General features: G+C 46.2%; 2 protein-coding genes across 9 annotated transcripts in view; one reads left to right on the top strand and one right to left on the bottom strand.

The window, feature by feature from the left end:
- Positions 1 to 18,980, bottom strand: part of CPQ (carboxypeptidase Q) — a 465,818-nt gene that overhangs the window by 17,630 nt on the left and 429,208 nt on the right. The gene's annotated exons all lie outside the window — the stretch shown is intronic.
- Positions 1 to 18,980, top strand: part of TSPYL5 (TSPY like 5) — a 55,422-nt gene that overhangs the window by 28,331 nt on the left and 8,111 nt on the right. For 2 of the 8 annotated variants that reach the window (XM_040494062.1, XM_040494056.1), the window contains exon 2: positions 8,232 to 9,165. The exons of 3 other annotated variants lie outside the window; for them this stretch is intronic. The gene's annotated coding sequence lies outside the window, so the exon portion shown is untranslated. Of the gene's footprint in view, positions 1 to 8,231; positions 9,166 to 13,140; positions 14,036 to 18,980 lie in introns of those variants that run through there. 3 more of the 8 variants (XM_040494058.1, XM_040494059.1, XM_040494064.1) reach the window with 3 other exon arrangements.

The following is an 18,980-nucleotide window of genomic DNA, read 5'->3' as shown; positions in this document are numbered from 1 at the left end:
ATTTATTCCAGCAGCCTGTCCCAAGGTGCTGGAATCAGTTGCATGTGAAATTTGCTTTGACAAACCATCCCCGATTTTGTAAGCCTTCCACTGGGCTCCAGACAGAGGAGCTTCCACTATTGACTGAAGCTTCTGGTAAACTCTTCCTGCAAATGGCAGAATATAGATTGAAGCCATTGTCAGGTCATCAGTCACACACCATTTCCTGGGACTGAGATCAGAGAAACAAAGCATTGAAAAGTGAGAAGTCTAGGGGCTGGGAGATACAGGGCCAAATACTGTTGCTTCCCTAGGAAGAAGCCAGTTGCTGCTTCTATGGGAGACCAAGAAAGGGCGATATGTGGGGAGATGTAGAAATGCAGGAGGTAGTGGGTGTGATTCCAGGGTTTCAGAGAACCCTGTCAGATCAGGGCTTTATCTCCCAGCACGTGACCCGGTTTCCCCAGGTTCAACATGTAGGAAATCATACCTGCCCTGGAAATTCTGAAATCTCAGGCTGCTTGCAATTTATCTGACTTTATCTGTTGTGTTTAGAAAACCACATGTTGGTTGGGACTTAATGGGTTCAGGTTCATAGCATGTCAAAAAATCTGACACAAAATGCATGGCACAAAAATGTGTCAACATTTTTCCAGGAAAGAGCGCCTGGGGCAAGTGGGTAGTTCACTTTAATTCAGGATAGTAAATTTTTTCTTAAAAGATCTCATAACTATCATATAATCTGTATCTGTAGGATTAGGGCCAGCTGCTAGAAACAGACAACAGAAATGAAAGTGACTTCAGTAACATAGAAGTTTATTTTCTCTCATATAAAATAAGTCCGGATACCTAGAATAAGTTCAGAGCTCAACTATAGGTCTCCAGCTCCATGGCCCAAGATGGCTTCTGGAGCACCAGCCATCATGTCTGTGTTCTAAGTAGGAGAAGAAGGAAGGGGGAAGGGAAAAAAGAATGCTTCCTGATGGGATCCATTTTATTTAAAGGAGCCCCACACAATGACTTCATCTACTTCTATTGGCCATCCTTAGTTGCGAGGGGAATTGAACTATCTATTATGTTAGCTGGGCACATTGCTGCTTAGAATATATTGGACAGGCAACAGTTAGGCTCTGCTGTGTCATCTTTTAAGGGCAGCCTCTGAAGCTTAGGTGAAAAGAATATTGCCTTATCACCTAGACATAACCACATTTGAATGCTGGCTCCGTTGCCTTTTAGCTGTGTGACAATGAGTAATTCATTTTGATTTTCTGGATCTGTTTCTTTAGCCGTACAAATGAAGATACTAATCCTACCAGATGGGTCTGTTATAAGAAGTGGATGAGACAGATCATGTAAAGTGCTCAGCACCGTGCCTGACATTTGAACAGTAGGAGTTCGATAAATGTTAGTGCCCTTTTTCTTTCTTGTACGTTGAATGTAACATTTACCTGCATAGAGGCTTTGACCACCAGCTCCTTGGCTTGGGCCCGTAGAGCAGATTCCCTGGCAGAATGCCTAAGAGGGTGGCACTCGTATTTTTATTATGAGAACCATGGTGGCAACAGCAACAGTAAGAGTGGGCGTTCATCCCTAGCCCTCTCTGCACCGGGCACTGTGCCAAATGTTTTACAAAAATCATATCGTGTAACCCCCACTGTGTCAGACCCCCCTTTGTCCTCTGCCGAGATCTTTGGGTCTCTTACCAGAGTGATACTGCCCGCGGTTTACACCTGGGACTCTCATCAGACGTTGTCTAAGGGCTCCTGGGGACACTTCGCTCACAGTGCAGAGTGCCCAAGTGCCTAGAATTTACCTTCCTTCGTGACCCTCAGCCCCTGGGCAACCAGTGCAGGTACGTGAAAGCCCAGCTTCCTTGTGAGCAGGACAAACTGATGTACAACATCCTCCCAAGTGCCTGGGAGGATCAGGCTGGGAAACCATCTCTGGCTTCGACTTTCCTCTGTCCCCATCTGCTTCTACTTTCTTAAGTGGGAACGTGTCCTAAATAAGTCACCTGTACATGAAGCCTCCTCTCAGTTTCCGCTTCTGGGGAGTCTGACTGAAGATCCACCCCAAACCCCATGAGGCAGACCTCTTAGTGAACCCTTTCCCGTTTTACAGAAGGGAAAATAGATGTTTAGACGGGTCAAGGAATTTGCCTGAGGTCACACAACCAGTAAGGTGGTAGAATTGTGATTTGAACCCAGGTCTTCCCAGCAGCACCCTGACATCTTACCTTCCAGCTGTGTATCTTCTCCGCACAGTGACCCAGAACCTGCAGGGACAGAGTACCAAGGATTCGGGCACGTTGAATGTCTCAGCCAACTTGCTGGTAAGGTGGGGGGTTATTTCCAAAGGATTTTGATGACAACAGCTAAGTTAAATTCTCGGTGAAGGGTCATCGAGGGTGTCCTGAAACCCCGACTCTTCTGATTGAGGTTTGACCCTCTTCAGCCAGGGGAGGGAGCAGTGGAGCTCCGGGAGAGGACGCGATTTGCATCCGCCTGGCCAGCCAGAGTAGCCGCATCCAGCCTGGCTGTCTGCGGGGTGCAGAGGCCGTGGCATTCGTGCCTCTCAGCCAGTCCTTGTCACATCCTCTCTCAGGGAAAATAGCTTGGCCTGCTAGCATCAACTCTGCCCAGAAAATTGGGCTCACTTCTCACTGTATTGTTTCCAAGCCATTTTGGCTTTATCGCTGAAAGAGCGACACCCTGAGCCTTCCCATTTCCAAAGGGCTTACAAAGTCATTCCTTTCTCTCCCTTTGGCTTAAAAAGCCTGACCACACCATTTCTACTGAGGGAGACTGGGAAATAATTAAATTAGCAATAATAACTCAATAATTATAAAAAGTCCTCCTTAGCCGAGAATGGTTGGTGAAAGGGGGCCAAACATACAAACAAAACCACACACACAACAAAATCCCGGTTTGTGATTTTGCCCAGAAAATTAAATTTGTTATAAAAGCTTTTATAAAAGTAAGTTAGACTCTAATCATACCAATTATCAGCTAACTCTTAAAGAATAAATAAAACAAACTCTTTCCATGGGAAAATTTCCCAACAAAATGAACCTGATGGCTAATACTAAATTCTTCACACCTAACTTTTGTAGCACGCTCCCCAGAAGAGTAATTTTTACAAAATTCTTGAGTGTTTTATCATTTTCTCCAAGGGCCACTATAAAATCTTTCCCATTTAAGTTGTTTCCTTTGAAGCAACCCTGACTTTGCTCGTCTCTCTTAATTTGGGAATTGGCTACCTCTGCCTTAACTTCTTGGTCAGTGCTTTGCTGACTGAGTCGAGCATTCTCCAACATCACTTTCACTGACCTCATGAAATCCCTCACCTTCTGCAGGATTTGCAATTTTATTGTGCCATCCATTTGCATTGTGTTTGCAAATATGGTCAGATATTGTAGAGGTCAGGCCATCAGGAAGGGGCAGGCTTCCGTTTTTGGCAGGAAAGCATATTACTTAATTGTAAGGAGGTCTAGGGTGGAGCCCAATATCATACGTACTCTACTTGAGCAGTGGATAGTTTTGTGCTATGAAACCTTTGCTTTCCGGTACCAGTCCATAGTTTGGGCACTCATATATGAACATTCCAGTAACAGGGCCCTCCCTCTGTATCTGTACAGTGTCTCAAAATTTATGAAGCACTTTAACATTTAATTTGACCTTCATAGCTGCCAGGTGAGGAACCATCATTTTCTGGATGACCTTTCTGAGACTCATAAAGGTTAAGTGACTTGCCCAAGGTCCCATGGGGACTTGAGAGGCAGAGTCAGGGCTGACCCCAGGGCTGTATTTTTTTGGTGCTTTTATCTGGAAGTTCTTCATCTAAGCACCGAGCGGAACAACCGTAGACCCTGAATGGAGGCCTAGAATACACAGACCCCTGAATGGGCCCCCTAATTCTGGCTTGGTGCATTCTGCTTAGGCAGGAGGCCTGTGGGAGGCAGAATCTGATGCACGCTACTCCCAGACCTAGCTCCGTATCAAGGTTAAAAAGCCCCATTAGCGAAGCTCATTTCTAAACTTCGCCAAAACCAAAGTGAGCTCCTCTGCTTGCAGAAGAGTCGCCCTGGGCATGAAACTCTCTCTCTGGTCCAGAACTGCCATTCGGCTCACCTTGGCAACATCATCTCAATTAGGGTCAACAACCCTCTTAATTATGCACGATTCCTTAAGCAACGAGGTAATGCTTCATTCATCAGAATTTTATCTCCTAGTTATACCACTAAGAGTCCCTTTGGTCTACTCCACTCAAATTATCAACAAGAATAAATCCGAGAGTTCAATATTACTGCAGGGCCATCCATTCATTAGGGCTCATTTTATTAGTCTCCTGCCGTTTGGAGCTGCCAGGACGTGGGCAGTCTGCTGGCAGTGAAGGCTGAAATGTTACAATTAGCCACGCAGGCACGGTGGCCAGGTGGGCTCTGAGGCGTGCCAGGGAGGGGCAGGGTGGCCCTCGGGAGTGTCCCGTCTCTTTTTCTCTAATCGCTTCTAGCAGGCAAAACACACTCCCTCCCATTTCATTCCAAGGATGCGAACCGGAGAGGTCAAGGGCTCCCAAGAATCATCTAGTTTATTTCTCTTCCTCTAAATATTTCTTTAAAAAAATTTTTTTTAGCATTTATTTATTTTTGAGAGACAGAGAGAGACAGAGCACCAGCAGGGGAGGGGCAGAAAAAGAGGGAGACACAGAATCCGAAGCAGGCTCCAGCTCTGAGCTGTCAGCACAGAGCCTGGCACGGGGCTCGAACCCATGAACCGTGAGATCATGACCTGGGCTGAAGCTGGATGCTTCACTGACTGAGCCACCCAGGCGCCCCTGTTTCTCTTCCTCTAAAGCACTGGCTCCCACGTCCTGGCCTGGGACCCGGGAGGACAGAGGGGTTACTGCATCAGTTTGGACAGCCGTGAGTGTGTCCAGCACTGTATGCACCACAAGTTTTTTAAATGTTTCCAGATGCCTCTAGGATGAATATAATAAACATTCATTTAAGAGCTATGGGATTTACAGTAGTTGCATCAACAGCCGTTTGGGGGCATCTTCTCAGCCTCCAACGACTCTTTTTTTTTTCCTGAGAACTATGTTCCTTCTCCCAGTAGAAACTGGCTCCTGGCCCGTGTTTATATCACCTGAGCCCCCTTCTTCCCTGTCACGGCTAACTGGACCTGATGCCAGTGCCTTGACTATGCTTACCAGACCAGAGTCCCCCTTGTAGAACTTGGAACTGGGATTCATAGATAGCCTTTGGGTGCACGTGACTGGCCGGAGGTGATGTGTACCTGGTTGCTGTGGGACGACAGTGCCTTCCTGGGTTAGGTGTGGAAAGCGGGCATGGGTGCAGGATGGGGCGGGGGTGGGGGGGTGGGGTGGGTGGTGCGAACAAACAGAGAGAAGCAGGAATCCAGGCAGCCACAGTAGGGTCCTGGCCACTCTCCAGCTCCAGCTGTTTTCCTCCCAGAGGTGTGGCTATCCTGGCAAATCCTTTCAGGACATTAAAGCTGATTAAGGTGACTTCAACCAAAGAAACTATGACAAAACAGTGACTGCTAGATAATCTATGGATACTAAATATATAGATACTAAATAAAACTTCTGGGGCGCCTGGGTGGCGCAGTCGGTTAAGCGTCCGACTTCAGCCAGGTCACGATCTCGCGGTCCGTGAGTTCGAGCCCCGCGTCGGGCTCTGGGCTGATGGCTCAGAGCCTGGAGCCTGTTTCCGATTCTGTGTCTCCCTCTCTCTCTGCCCCTCCCCCGTTCATGCTCTGTCTCTCTCTGTCCCAAAAATAAATAAACGTTGAAAAACAAAAAAAAAACTTCTGATGTGGGAATTTTTACCTATTTTTATTTTTACCTATTATAAAGTTTCCTTAATTTCTTTTTCTTTAAATAAGTTCTTAAAGTTTATTTATTTATTTTGAGAGAGCCAGAGAAAGAGAGAGAGGGAGAGAAAGAATCCTAAGTGGGCTCTGCAGGGTCAGCAGAGAGCCCAACACGGGGCTCGAACTCACGGAACTGTGAGATCAAGGGTCAGGTGCTTAGCTGACTGAGCCACCCAGGCGCCCCTCCTTAACATCTTAATAAGAATGTTTTAGAAAGATGATGTCCTCTGCTTTGCCTGAAAATGTTCTACAGACGGAGATGCATATCTTACAGGAGAACACCCGTGCAAAGCGCTCAGCTTGGCATTCTCCGCAGAGTTCGTGCTCAACAAAGGTTAGCAACCGTTTTCTTCACCACCCAGAGACTTCTGACCAGTCCTCACAATGCCCAGGTCCGGAAGCACCTTTCTCAAGTCTATTCTGCATTGAGAATGCATAGAACTTGAGCGTGTCCCCCCCACCTTGAAGATCTTTGCAGCCCCCGTGTAGTCCTCTGCTTGTAGGGTCAGGAAGAGGATGCTCTGGGATGGGTTGTGGGTGTGAGGTGGTCTCACAAGCATGACGTGAACAAACTGAGTGAAAAATTCCCCGGCTCGCTCCCAGACCCACGACTAGAAGCTCCGGGGAGGAATGTGAGCTGCTGCATCCTTAACAACGCCCCCAGGTGATTCCCATCATCAGGGAAGTGTGGAAAACACTGATCTGTCGGGGTTATAAATCCGTCTCTAAGTGGACGAACCACAGGTCTGAGGAGATGTTTTAGGTCCAGAAAATCATATCATATTAAAACATGTGGGTTAAAACATCTTGGGGTTTTTTTGTTTTTGTTTTTTTTTTGTTTTTTTTTTTTTTTTTTTTTCCCACAATTACCCAGCATCCAACTGCCCACCTTCTTTCTCCCTAACAGGGCCGAGATTTTCATAGCATTTTCTTCTTCCCCACAAAGCCCCAGTACTTCTGGGAAGCTGACCCCATGCCCAGGTCCAGGGACCAATCAGTACATTCCATTTCCTGGTTCAAGTGTGGGCACATGACCCAAGGTGGACTCGTCAAGGGGAATTTCAGGATCGTTGCTTGGAAGGGATGGCATACTCTAAGGATGCAAGGCCTGGAACCACAGTGGCTATTTTGCCACCACGAGGGAGATAGCTTTCAGATGGCTCTGATCCCCTGGAAAGCAGAGTAGAAAACAGAGAAGAACTCAAGTCCTTACTGGCATTATTAAGGTACCAAAGCTCAACTTATCTCTGCCCTCTCTGTTTGTGGGGCCAAAGATCCATCTGCTTCACTCTCCCAGTGCTTTGATCATGCTTCTAACGTCCTGCTCGTCTACTTAGTTGTTTGTGGGACTCCGTTCCTAGACTCTGCATCCTCTGTCAGAGGATCTTTATTGTTTTCGTACTTTGTTGGGTATTTGGAACTTGCAACAAAGAGTGCTACCAGATATACTTCACAAGAGCTTTGAAAAGCGGTTATGTGTTGACGCATATTGGTCAAGGCATGAAATCCTCAGGTGATCCCTAAGCAAGAGGGAGTGGATCTGAATTTCAGCAAGAGGGATTTACGTTACAGACAAGGAAAACTTTTCGTCTCATGAATGTTGTGAGGTATTTAAAGGGATCGTCCAGGGAGGTTTTAAGACTTTCCTATTTTGCAGATTAAGAACAAAAAAAGCGAATTTTGTAGGATAACTTCAGTGTTGTCCTGCAGAGCAGTGGAGGGACAGATCAATTATCCTCACTTAGGATCTCTTCTCCGTGATTTCATAAAGCCGTCCAAACTTTGTTCTGGACGAGTTTCCCGATTTCGGTTATGAAATCCATCATCCCGGCTCTCCCGGAGCCGCTCAAATGACACTTCGCAAACATTCCCAGGGGCAGACCCGCCCAGATGCCTCTTCTGGGCTGCTGGGGGATGAAAGGGTTCCTTCTCTCCCTGGTTGTGACCGACCAGATGTGTCACTTGGCCAGCCAGGAATATTTTTATTGCAAGTATGCCGTTTCCATTGACGGCAATCCCAAAACTGTTAAGACAAAAACAGAAGAGAAGATCATATTCTGGTTTGTTTGATTTTCTGATGTGGACTTGATGAGACAGGCATTATTTCAGGGCCTTAAATCTCTCCCACTAAACCGTCCTACAGCGTCCAAAGCCCGCTCGTTTATACAATGAAAAAGCAGTGGTGCAGTGGAGGTGACTTTGCAAAGAAAGAGATTTCTTTTCTTCTTTTTTTGTTCTTTTCTTTTCTTTTCTTTTCTTTTTTCTTCTTTTCTTTTCTTTTCTTTTCTTTCCATTTTTCTTTTCTTTCCTCTTTTCTTTCCTCTTTTCTTTTCCTTTTCTTTTTTTTCTGTACAGGCTGCAACAAGGACCAGAGTGCTGTTAGCATGTTGGTGAGGCAGCCCCCAGGGCCTGGCCCAAGAACGTTCACTCATCTGTTATTGGTCGCTGACCACACTCGGCACAGGGCAGTCGGAGTTGAACCAGACACTCTCCCTGCCACCAACAAACTCGCGGCCTCGGAATGGAGTCCTCGAAACGGCCCACGAGGCCGTGAGAATGTGAACAGAGCGCCGGGGGTGTGGCGAGGCCAGCCCAGGGTCTGCCCAGGCCAGGCTCCTGAGGCCAGCCTTAGCGGACACCATCAGCCAAAGAAGATGGAAAATAACTCTTGTGGGGGAGTTAAAGCTATGGCCTCGTAGGCCCGACTCTGCTGTGTTTTACCTTAAGCCAGTCACTAAATTTTCCTGAGGTTGTTGCCTTAACAGTCAAGCAGAGCTTATCAAGCCTCCCCACAGAGTGCGTGAAAGCGCTTTATAAACCAGAACGTGTGTCCGCAGTTGAGCCACCCAGTGAGGCTGGCAGGCAACAGAATCAAGACGTGTCACCATGAAGAGAATGTGGGCTGAGGGGACGCACGGAGTGAGGCGCTGAACTCAGGGAGAGATCAAGCACGTCTCTATGACCCTGAGGGCCACTCCTCAGGGATAGAGACTATCGCGGGTGTCTCCTTTCAGCTTAAGTTGGCGGAAAAACGCAGGCTCTCCCGGATGCTGGGGTCAACCATCTCTGGGGATGGGAGTCAACAGTCAAAATTCCAATCCCACATCCCGGTCTAAAGAAAAGACTCAATTCGTCTGCTTGGTGGTGATTTTTTCCACTCTCCGAAAGCTCAGTAATATTTGACAAACCAGGCTGCATCACCATGGAGACGTGAACCGGCTGGCGCTTTCTCGGGCGGCACCACATAGGTGTGGAGGATGCCTGACTCCGTGGGCCAATTTCAGACACCGTGAAGGCCTTGATTTCTTACTTCTTCCCTTCCTTGCTTGCTTCACATTTTCGGGGGAGGGGCCCTGCTCATTAGCATACACAATTCCTTTAATGAGGATAATATCTTTCATTCCCTAATTTGCTCTAATGGCTAAGATTCCATTGTCCCGGGGGGCGGGGGGGGGGGGGGAAAGGGTCACTTTTGCAGAGATCTAAATGCATGTGACATCTTTCGAGAAGGATTTTGGTGGCTGGAAGGGTGTGAGAAGAGGGCCCCAAAGTTCTCAGTGCTTGGAAACCCAGGGCAGGGCCCCTCCACCTCAGCCCCCCCCGACAGAACAAGAAGGGAGCAGAATGGCTGCTGTGAACACGTTGGTCTCTTCATAGCTTTCCCCAGGGCTGGTGCCCTTAATGGTGCCTGAAATTTGTGGCAGCCACGTGTCTTCGGTCAGAAGATTCCAGTGGTGGGGCTAGTATCTTGGTTTTCAAAATGGGGAAAAAATGTAAATTTTGGGGAATTCCTGGGTTTACTGCTCATCATCACCTATATTCTAGAATAGATTATTTGGTAGAGATTTGTGAGCCCCTTTCAAAAGAAAGTCGGTGCTCATGACTTACGAGCCAAGGCTCAGTTAGGAATTTATAGCCTGTAACTCATCTCCTTCTGGGCAAGGGCTGTGTACAAGGGAAGCAGTGAACACACATTTGTTAAGTAGATGAAGGCAGATGTGAGGTGGTCTATAGTAATAAAAATATATCCTAATGGATAATTGGACATAACAAAGAAAAAAATATTGGAGGAATAGAAAAAAAATGTAGATTAAGAAGAAAGAGAAAACAAATAAATATTTTAGTCTCTAGACGATTGAAAGACTGTAAATGAGCCTGAGGTGTAGCTCCAAGGGTCCTGAAAACTAAAAGCATTAGAGTAATTGTTAGACATCTTATTCCCTCAATGTTTGGAAAAAAGTAGAAAGAAAGAAAGAAAGAAAGAAAGAAGGAAGGAAAGAAAGAAGGAGAGAAAGGAAGAAAGAAAAGAAAAGCAAAACGAAACATAGACTTACACCCAAATAGATGTTTTTAACTTTTTTCTTGGCATTAAATTCTACATGACATTTATTGCATGAAAATTGTATTTTACAAAGAACCACAAGCAATGCAATATGTTTCAAAAGATATAGAAACGTTCTTCAAATAGACCCTCTAATAATGATTCTCTATAAAAGCTGAAGGCTTCACATTGAGTCAGAACTCAGTTAAGATATTTTTGCAGGGAACTATTAAAATATAGACCAAATAAATTTGTTTAGAGACACTAAAGAAAATCCATAAATAAAGTGTCCTTTCATGCCATTCTCTCAAGTCTTCGATATAAGGATGGAGGTCTACATTATATAACACTAACAGATACCAGCCATGTCCATATTCTGTGCCTGTGATGAGGGAGGGAGCTAAATCCTTTAGATACCAGACATGCAGAAGCAAATTGAATATCATGTTCAAAAATCTTAGGAATTTGATAAAAATTCTCACCCAGAGAGGTAATGTGGTATCGAAAATAAGAGCCCAGGATACAGTGCAGATAGATTGGGGTTTCAAAACTTGGCTCAAAATCACTATGTGACCACCTTGGCTGAGCTACTTAACTTTTCTTCAGCCTCAGGATTCTATTTGCCAAAATGTGGATAATATGCCTTACTTTGAAGATTGAGTGAAAATTAGATGACATAGTGCATTAGTTTCTGTTAGTTTCAGCTGCAAGTAGCAAAAACCCACAAATAGCAATGGCTTAAATAAGATAGATATTTATTTCTTGCTTGTGTTCTAGACCAGGGACCGGGCCCCTTAGAGCTTGCTGCTCTACCACAAGTGCCTCCCATTCCTCAGATAACCTCATAGTCCAAAATGGCTGCTGGAGCTCCAGCATCACTTTTGCATTCCAGCCAGCAGGCAGGAAGAAGAAAGAGAGTGGGGCACACCACTTCCTTTAAAAAAAACATTTTCGGGGGCGCCTGGGTGGCTCAGTCGGTTGAGCGTCCGACTTCGGCTCAGGTCACGATCTCACGGTCTGCGAGTTCGAGCCACGCGTCGGGCTCTGGGCTGACGGCTCAGAGCCTGGAGACTGCTTCCGATTCTGTGTTTCCCTCTCTCTCTGCCCCTCCCCCGTTCATGCTGTGTCTCTCTCCGTCTCAAAAATAAATAAACGTTAAAAAAAAATTAAAAAAAAAAACATTTTAATTTATATCTCTCTGGCCAGAATTTTATCACATGGCCTTACCTAAGGTCAAGGGAAACTGAGAAATACCATCTTTAGAATTTTTTTTTAATGTCTATTTATTTTTTGAGACAGAGAGAGACAGAGCATGAATAGGGGAAGGGCAGAGAGAGAGGGAGACACAGAATCTGAAGCAGCTGCAGGCTCCGAGCTGTCAGCACAGAGCCCAACACGGGGCTCGAACTCACGGACCGTGAGATCATGACCTGAGCCGGAGTTGGACGCTTAACCGACTGAGCCACCCAGGTGCCCTGATAAATGCCATATTAACTTAGGGCAGGCTGGTGTCAGATTTAACCTCCAAAATATAGGACACCCAATTGAATTTGCATTTGGGATAAATAATGACTACTTTTTTTAGCATGAGTGTGTCTTAGGCAATATCTGAGACATATGCTTTTAATAAGAAAATTTTCATTGTTTATCCAGAATTCAAATTTAACAGAGTTCTATATTTCATCTGGCACTCTAGCCCAGTTAAAAATCAAAGGTCTCATTACTGAGGTGGGGGTGAAGAATGACAGCTGGGAACAGCCAGCAGTCTCTGCCACAAGCATGTGTGAAAGTATGTTTCACAGAGTGGGTCTCCAGTAAATGTCTGTTCTCTCTCCTTTCCCTGTGAGGCAAGGCCAGAGGACAGTCTCAAGGGTGACTTCGAGGAGAGCCAAATTTGTTTCCGAGGCTAGTTTGAGCATGTGTACCTGGTTTCGAGCTGAGAGATCTGTGCCCTATGCACGAGGGAGACAATTCTGGCCTGAAAATTAACAAAGCACCGTTCTTTTTAGTCACGAGAACACTTGGTCTCATCTCTGCAGAAAGTCCATTTCTGAGCACATCTCTAAGTTGGTGGACCGAGCGACTGAGGTGGCTTCGAGGAGGGAAGGAGAGGCCTGCAGGGGAGGGTGGGGCGGGGAGGCATCGGTCCGTGGCTTACCTGCCTGCCTGCCCTTCACTGCACACGTTTTCACTTCAGCGTGGCTGATGTGAGATTGCTCTCTCTGACTGTAGTCACCCAAACATTTCAGCTTCTTCTCAAGGCCACCTTGAATCCCTGGTCACAAAGCCGTGTCATCAGTGTAATGGAGGAAGTCTCCCAATGCTGTGGCAGAGAAAGCATGAGCTCATTTCAGTTAATAACGGAAGTAAATTATTTGGGTTTCAGGTAAAATCAAGTGGAGATAGGACATAGTTTTGCTTTGCAGCACTGAGAATTAGAATCTACTTTGTCTAAAGACCGTTCTTGCCAGCAGTATTGTGTTGTGGGCTTTGATGACGGGTTATGTGCCCGTGCCCTCACTTTGAGAATGGCGGATTTGCTCCGAACTCAGGTTTTTGGGTTGGCACTAGCTTCTCAACTGGTCCTCTTGTGCCACTCTCCTTGCCCTCTACCTGGGTATCCATTCTTCACAGAGTAGGGAGTGATCATTCTAGATCATACCTCGGTGCAAACCCTACCTGAGATCTCCGGTGGCTTCTTGTTGCTAGACTAAGTTTCTGGCCAAGCGGAAAAGGCCCTATCCAGCCTGACTTTCTTTTGATTCTCTGGACACACTGTAGTGGGTTGAAAGGTGGCCCCTAAGATGTATGTCCACGTGCTCATCCCGGGAACCTGTGACTATTACTCTATATGGTAAAATACGTGATTAAGAATCTTGACAGGAGAGACATCTCCTGCACTACCCAGGTGGGCCCCAAATGCAATCACTTGTATTCTTACAGGACAGACACACAGAGAACGGGAGGAGGCAATGTGACCACAGAGGTAAAGACGGAAGTGATGTACACACAAGCCAAGGAGCACTGGAGCTACCAGAAGCTGGAAGAGGCGGTGGATGGATATTCCCTTAGATAAAGCATGGCCCTACCACCTTGAGTTTGGACTTTTGGCTTCCAGAACTGTGAGAGAATACATTTCTCAAGCCCCCACATTTACGGTCATTTGGTACAGTAGCCACTGGAAACGAAGGCACCTGCCATGATGATTACAAATCTACTGGTTCTTCCTGTCATTCAAGGCTCAGCTTAAATGCCACCTCCTCAGATGTACCTCCCTGATTGCCTATCTCAGGATGGCTCTGTTGACTCCTCATTTATTCTTTGGGTTTTCCCAGAAGGAGGGAGTGGTCAAGCAGTTGCATACTACTACAAGGAGAAGAAAGATAATTATTGAGAGCTGAGGATACGAGGGGAGCAGGGACTAAATCCAGGCCATTGGACTGCAGGGCTTGTGTCCTCTCTCACCAAGCTGTACTGCCCCTCGACAGTGTGAAACAATACTGCTAAATGGCTGTGTGACAACATAGGATATATTCTTTTGTCCCCCAATATACTTGCAGAATTGCAGAGACCCTTGCTGCATTTTACCCCCTTACCTTCCTCGACAGTCTCATCCCTCCTGTTGAGCTTGTACACAGGGGCAGAGGAAGCAGAAATGGGAAATGATTGCTCACTTTCACCCACATGACATAGGCATTCTGAAGGATGAAGAGAGCGAGACAGGGCCGATGGCTATTAAACAATCAAAACCGATGGTCCACAAGGTGCACAATTGGACACGGACTTATACCTCGGTGTGCTATTTAGGAGTGGCGATTAAATGCGTGTTATCAACATGTTCGATCTGTGTATTTTCCTCTTTGCTTCAGCAGCTCACCCCAATTATTCCTGGAGAAACAATATCCCTGATCTGGGTTCCTCATAGATGACTGACAGAGCCATTGTTTCAATATTGGCATTGATATGTCAGAGTTAACAGATGTTTTGCAGATATCAAGCTCAGAAGAATGGCAAATTGGGTCCATCTATTTTGTAAGATAAGGGGCAACAAGACGGCCTTGGGAGTCATCTCAGGGATAACTCAGAAGTTATGAGTTATAGGTATGCCGAGATGACCCATCATTTTCATAGACTGGTACTTGTAACAAGAGGACACAGATCTCAGTGATTAGAAACTTTGTGGCAAATTAAATATGGCCACAAATCCTTTGACTCTCTTTCCATTGAGAGATGAGATCCAGTTTCTCTCTCTTTGAATCTGAGCTGGCCATAGTGTCTTGCTTAACTGATAAAATCCAATGAAAGTGATGTTCTGAGATTTTTTTGTTTGTTTTTTTTTTTTTTTTTTGAGTAGGCTTAATGCCCAGTGTGGAGCCCAATGCAGGGGTTGAACTCACAACCCTGAGATCAAGACCTCGAGCTAAGATCAAGAGTCAGAGGCTTAACAGACCAAGCGACCCAGGTGCCCCAATGCTTTGAGATTTCCGAGGTTAGCTCATAAGAAGTGTTGTAGTTTCTGCCTAGGGGTCTTGGAACGCTCGCTCTCAGGATGTTCCCTCTTGGAAGCAGGTTCCGTGCTGCCAGAAACCCAGACTATATATAGGTGCTCGAATCAAGCTTACAGGCCACAGACAGATCAGCTGCCAGCTATTGGGTGAGCCATCTTGAACATCCACACAGTCAAGTCATCAGAAAATTACATCCCAGCTGACATCTGGCTGCAATTGTATGAGAAACCCCGACTGAGAACCACCCAGCTGAGCTCAGTCAACCCATAAAGCCATGGGAATTAATAAATTGTGGTTTGAAGCCACTAAATTTTGGGTGACTTTCTATGCAGCCATAGATAATTAGAGCAGAATTTGGTCCCTGGAAGAGGTAATGCCATGCTAAAAACTGAAATCATGGGACACTGGCTTTGGGAGCAAGCAGGAAGTTGTTACTGGAGGCTGGAAGAAGGCATCCCTTGTTTTGTTATGATGGATAATTTGGTACACTGTTGCTTGTGGTAATGTGAAAAACAGGAATACACCTATGAAATAGCAAATTTGGCCAGGGAGACATCCAAGAAGAATGTTCAAAATGACTCCTGGTTTCTTTCAGGCTGGTATGATAAGGTATGGGTATAGAGAGATGAGCCCTAGTTGAAAGGCACAGAAGCAGACTTGCTGAGTTTAGGAGTCAAGCTGTTTCTCATCCCCAGCCTCTCTAGTTGAGAAAAGTAAGACACGGTGTGAAGGTATTGATCATCTCAAAGGTATGGCCGTAAGATACTTGTTATACTTTACAAAGTTTTAAGACTATGGCTCATAGACCCACTCAACTGGACAGAAGAATTTGGAAGAAATTTGGGGGTATCGTTTCATACACCGGACTCTCAGCCCAAGGCAGAAAGCGGCCTGTCTCTGAGACAGAAAGATCTAAAGGAACCTCACACTGATGTTCAAAGCATCATCATATGGATGTGTTCAGCAGAGTTTTATTATTCATCTATTCATATTGGCATTCGCTCATTCAACAACTATTTATTGCATAATCCTGTGTCCTAGACTCTTTGCTATGCTCTGGAGACCCATGATGCTTAAGAGAGAGTCTCTTCCCTGGGGGCTTATAATCTAGTGGAGGAGACAGACCAGAAACAGGAAGTATAACCTGAGGATGCATCCCACCTCTACTGTGCATCCCACAGTAGAGGTGATGTGGGAGTGCAGAGGAAGGGCCCCAACCCTGGCATCAAATCTGCTCCACCTCATGACAAAGTTCATGCGTGAGCTGTGTGAGCTGTGCTCTGGAAAAAAGGACAGGCTCAGGACTGACAAAATGTGAGCTGCAGGCAGAGGCCACAAACAGACCAGAGAACTGGAGGACAAGCCCCCCACTGACCTCCTGGAGGCCATCGACTGGCTCTAAGCTCAGCTCCTGGAATCTGGTGGGTCTATTCCAAGCCTCCCGTGGGACCTACAGAGAGGGAGCATCTCTCACGGGCATGGATGTAAAGTAAAACATCTCAACTATGCCTTGGTTTTGGCTCCAAAGATGACTTCTGTGTGGCCGAATCTTTTTCTTCATGCATTTTATTATATATATATATATATATATATATATATATATATATATAGTCCATGCTCTAAAACATTAAAAAATAAGAAGCTAAAATAAATTTCCAGAGTTCAAAATGGCAGACTGTGATCAGAGCCAATGTCCTTTTCCTTCCAATGTTGGCTTGTCTGCAAAGTGATTTCATACATACTTGGTGAAGCTATGCTGCCCCCACCCCCGTCTTTTCCTTCTTCCACCTCCCCCAGTTCCCACCCATTGAGGTTGTCATCAACTTCAGCTGTGGTCAAAGGCTAAGACCTGGGCTGAAGTCTACCCTGGACACCCTTTGGGGCTTGGCTGAGGGACTTAATTTCATCCCTATTTGGAAGGACTCAAGATGACATTTTTGTCAGTGATGGTATAGAACTCTCTCCTTCCTTACCCAACTGGTTGTCTAGCCTGAGTCAGGAACTGACTTTTCCCTGGAGTAATAACACAGTGTGGGCCATCAGCCACGGCCAAGTACAATCTGGGTGTCAGGTTCATCAGCACCAGTTGGTGAGAGCTTCTGGAGGGCAGGAACCAGACCCTCTTTCCCCATTTTCCAGCACCTAGCCAGCTCTCTGGCATCTGGAAGGGGCTCAGTAGTGTTTGGAGAATTCACCCTGGGTATTACCCAGGCAGACAACAGCCCTCAGGTTCACCTTATGATGAGGGGGATTCTTCTACAGCTTAAGAATAAAGATGATAGTGGTAATAAAAGAGGCTAATGCCATTTATTGAGCCCTAATGCTTTGTCAGGACAAGCAGTTTACAGGCATTGGAACTCAGAACCTCTGGTGTAAATATCATCGCCCTCATTCTACAGACGAATAAATGGAATCTCAGCCTTGGGGAATCTTGCGACAGCTTGCTTGATGGGGCTTGGACTTAGGATGATCAATTTTGGACTTTGACTCTTATCCATGACATCTTGTTTTGCTACCTGAGCTAAGACTACTGGAAAGCAGTATCCCTCCTACTGCAGAGCATCCCAGCTTCCATGGGACAAAACTGAAGTCCCTTTTATCTGGGCTATACCCCCAACTCTCTCCCCATCAAGGCATGGGAAGCACAAGCCAGGCTTTACTCAGTGGGAGTTTGGGTTTGGGTGACCAAGCAGCAGAGAGATAAATGCCATCCAAATTCCCACTTAAAATAAGCAAAACAGCCCCAGGGCTCACATGACCAAAGCCAAGGGCTGAGGGATTTGGTAGGTCTGTTTATTTCAGTCTGTATTTGACCTTGCACCACACTCACCAAGCAACTCCCAGTGAATGCAGAAACCTTTCCCCGCCTCGGGAACATCTCCATACAAAACAGAAACACTGCACAGATGAGAAAAATTAAGACGTACTCTCCGGCCCGCCTTGCCGTATTATTTAAAACAATTACTGTATGATTTTGCTTTCACATAGCCATGGAAACCCTGCTGAAAGGATTTAATACAATTTATTGTGTGAAGCTTAAGAAGAAATCTGTTTCTCCAGTGCAGGAAAACAAAGCCTGCCAATTCCTCCCCCACCTCCCTACAAGGTGTGATGGATGCAAATTGCCGGCCGGTGGGTGACCTCACACAGCAGGCGCCTGAGCTTTCTGGGAAAGCGTTCTGGAGAGCCCGGACCTGCTTCCTTTAGATGTATCAGAAAACAAAGCCAGTGCCAGAGGAATGCTAATCTCCTTTGATGTGCCCAGAGTTGATTTACCATTTCGGAAAGGGAAGCACAGTTCTGGGTGGCAGGACCACAAGGTTTTGCAGTGCACACAACAGAGAAATTTCCCCTGCCAGGTGACCCCGGGAACCTCTCCATTCACAGGTATTTCAGGCCTCGGTGATGGGATCCGCGAGGGAGCGGAGCCGGACACGCGGGTCTGGGGACAGGGTGGGCTCGCTTCGGCGCTTGATACCTACGACCTAGTTTTGCAGCCCTTGTGGACCTGGTTGCATATGACAAACCTGGCTGTGTTTTAGGGGCTTGGAGACGGACTGAGGCTCTAAGTCCCGGGTCTTTCTGATTACATTAGAAACCTTGAAGCTAAAGGAGGCCTGGTATTTTTTTATTTTATTTTTATTTTTAAGTATTTTTTTAATTTTTAAAATATCTTTAATTATTTGTATTTATTTTTTGATTTCTTAAAATATAACTTATTGTCAAGTTAGCTAACGTGCAGTGTGCTCTGGGCTTCCGGAGGAGATTCCCATGATTCATCGCTTACATACAACACCCAGTGCTCATCCTGGTATTTTTTACAAGGGCACCAGGTGATTGGAATGCGCGGCCAGGGTTTCCAACCACTGCCCCAGGGCTTGGGCTTCCTTAGGCCGAATTCTTTATGCTGGCTTTCTGGTTCCCAGTAAGAGGCATCGTGCCTGATGATCTGTAAGCCTGAAAGGCCTGCTTTATTATTTTTTTAGTGTTTACTTATTTTTGAGAGAGAGAGAGAGAGTGAGCAGGGGAGGGGCAGAAAGAGAGGGAGAGAGAGAATCCCAAGCCGGCTCCATGCGGTCAGCACAGAGCCTGACGTGGGGCTGGAACCCAGGAGCCTGAACAGAAGTAGGGCGCTTAACCAACTGAGCCACCCAGGTGCCCCACTCAACTCTTGTCTCTGCAGTTCAGTTCTTTATCCCTAGTTTCAGTGAGTGGTGGGGAGAACGTCAAATTGCGGCTCAATTGGGGGAAACTGGGTGAAGGGCTCTCCTGTAC

Source organism: Herpailurus yagouaroundi, unplaced genomic scaffold, assembly GCF_014898765.1.
Source record: "Herpailurus yagouaroundi ecotype Mexico unplaced genomic scaffold, PumYag 186, whole genome shotgun sequence".
Lineage (NCBI taxonomy): Eukaryota > Metazoa > Chordata > Mammalia > Carnivora > Felidae > Herpailurus > Herpailurus yagouaroundi.
The sequence above is the reverse complement of the archived record's forward strand: the minus strand, read 5'-3'. Positions and strand labels throughout refer to the sequence as shown.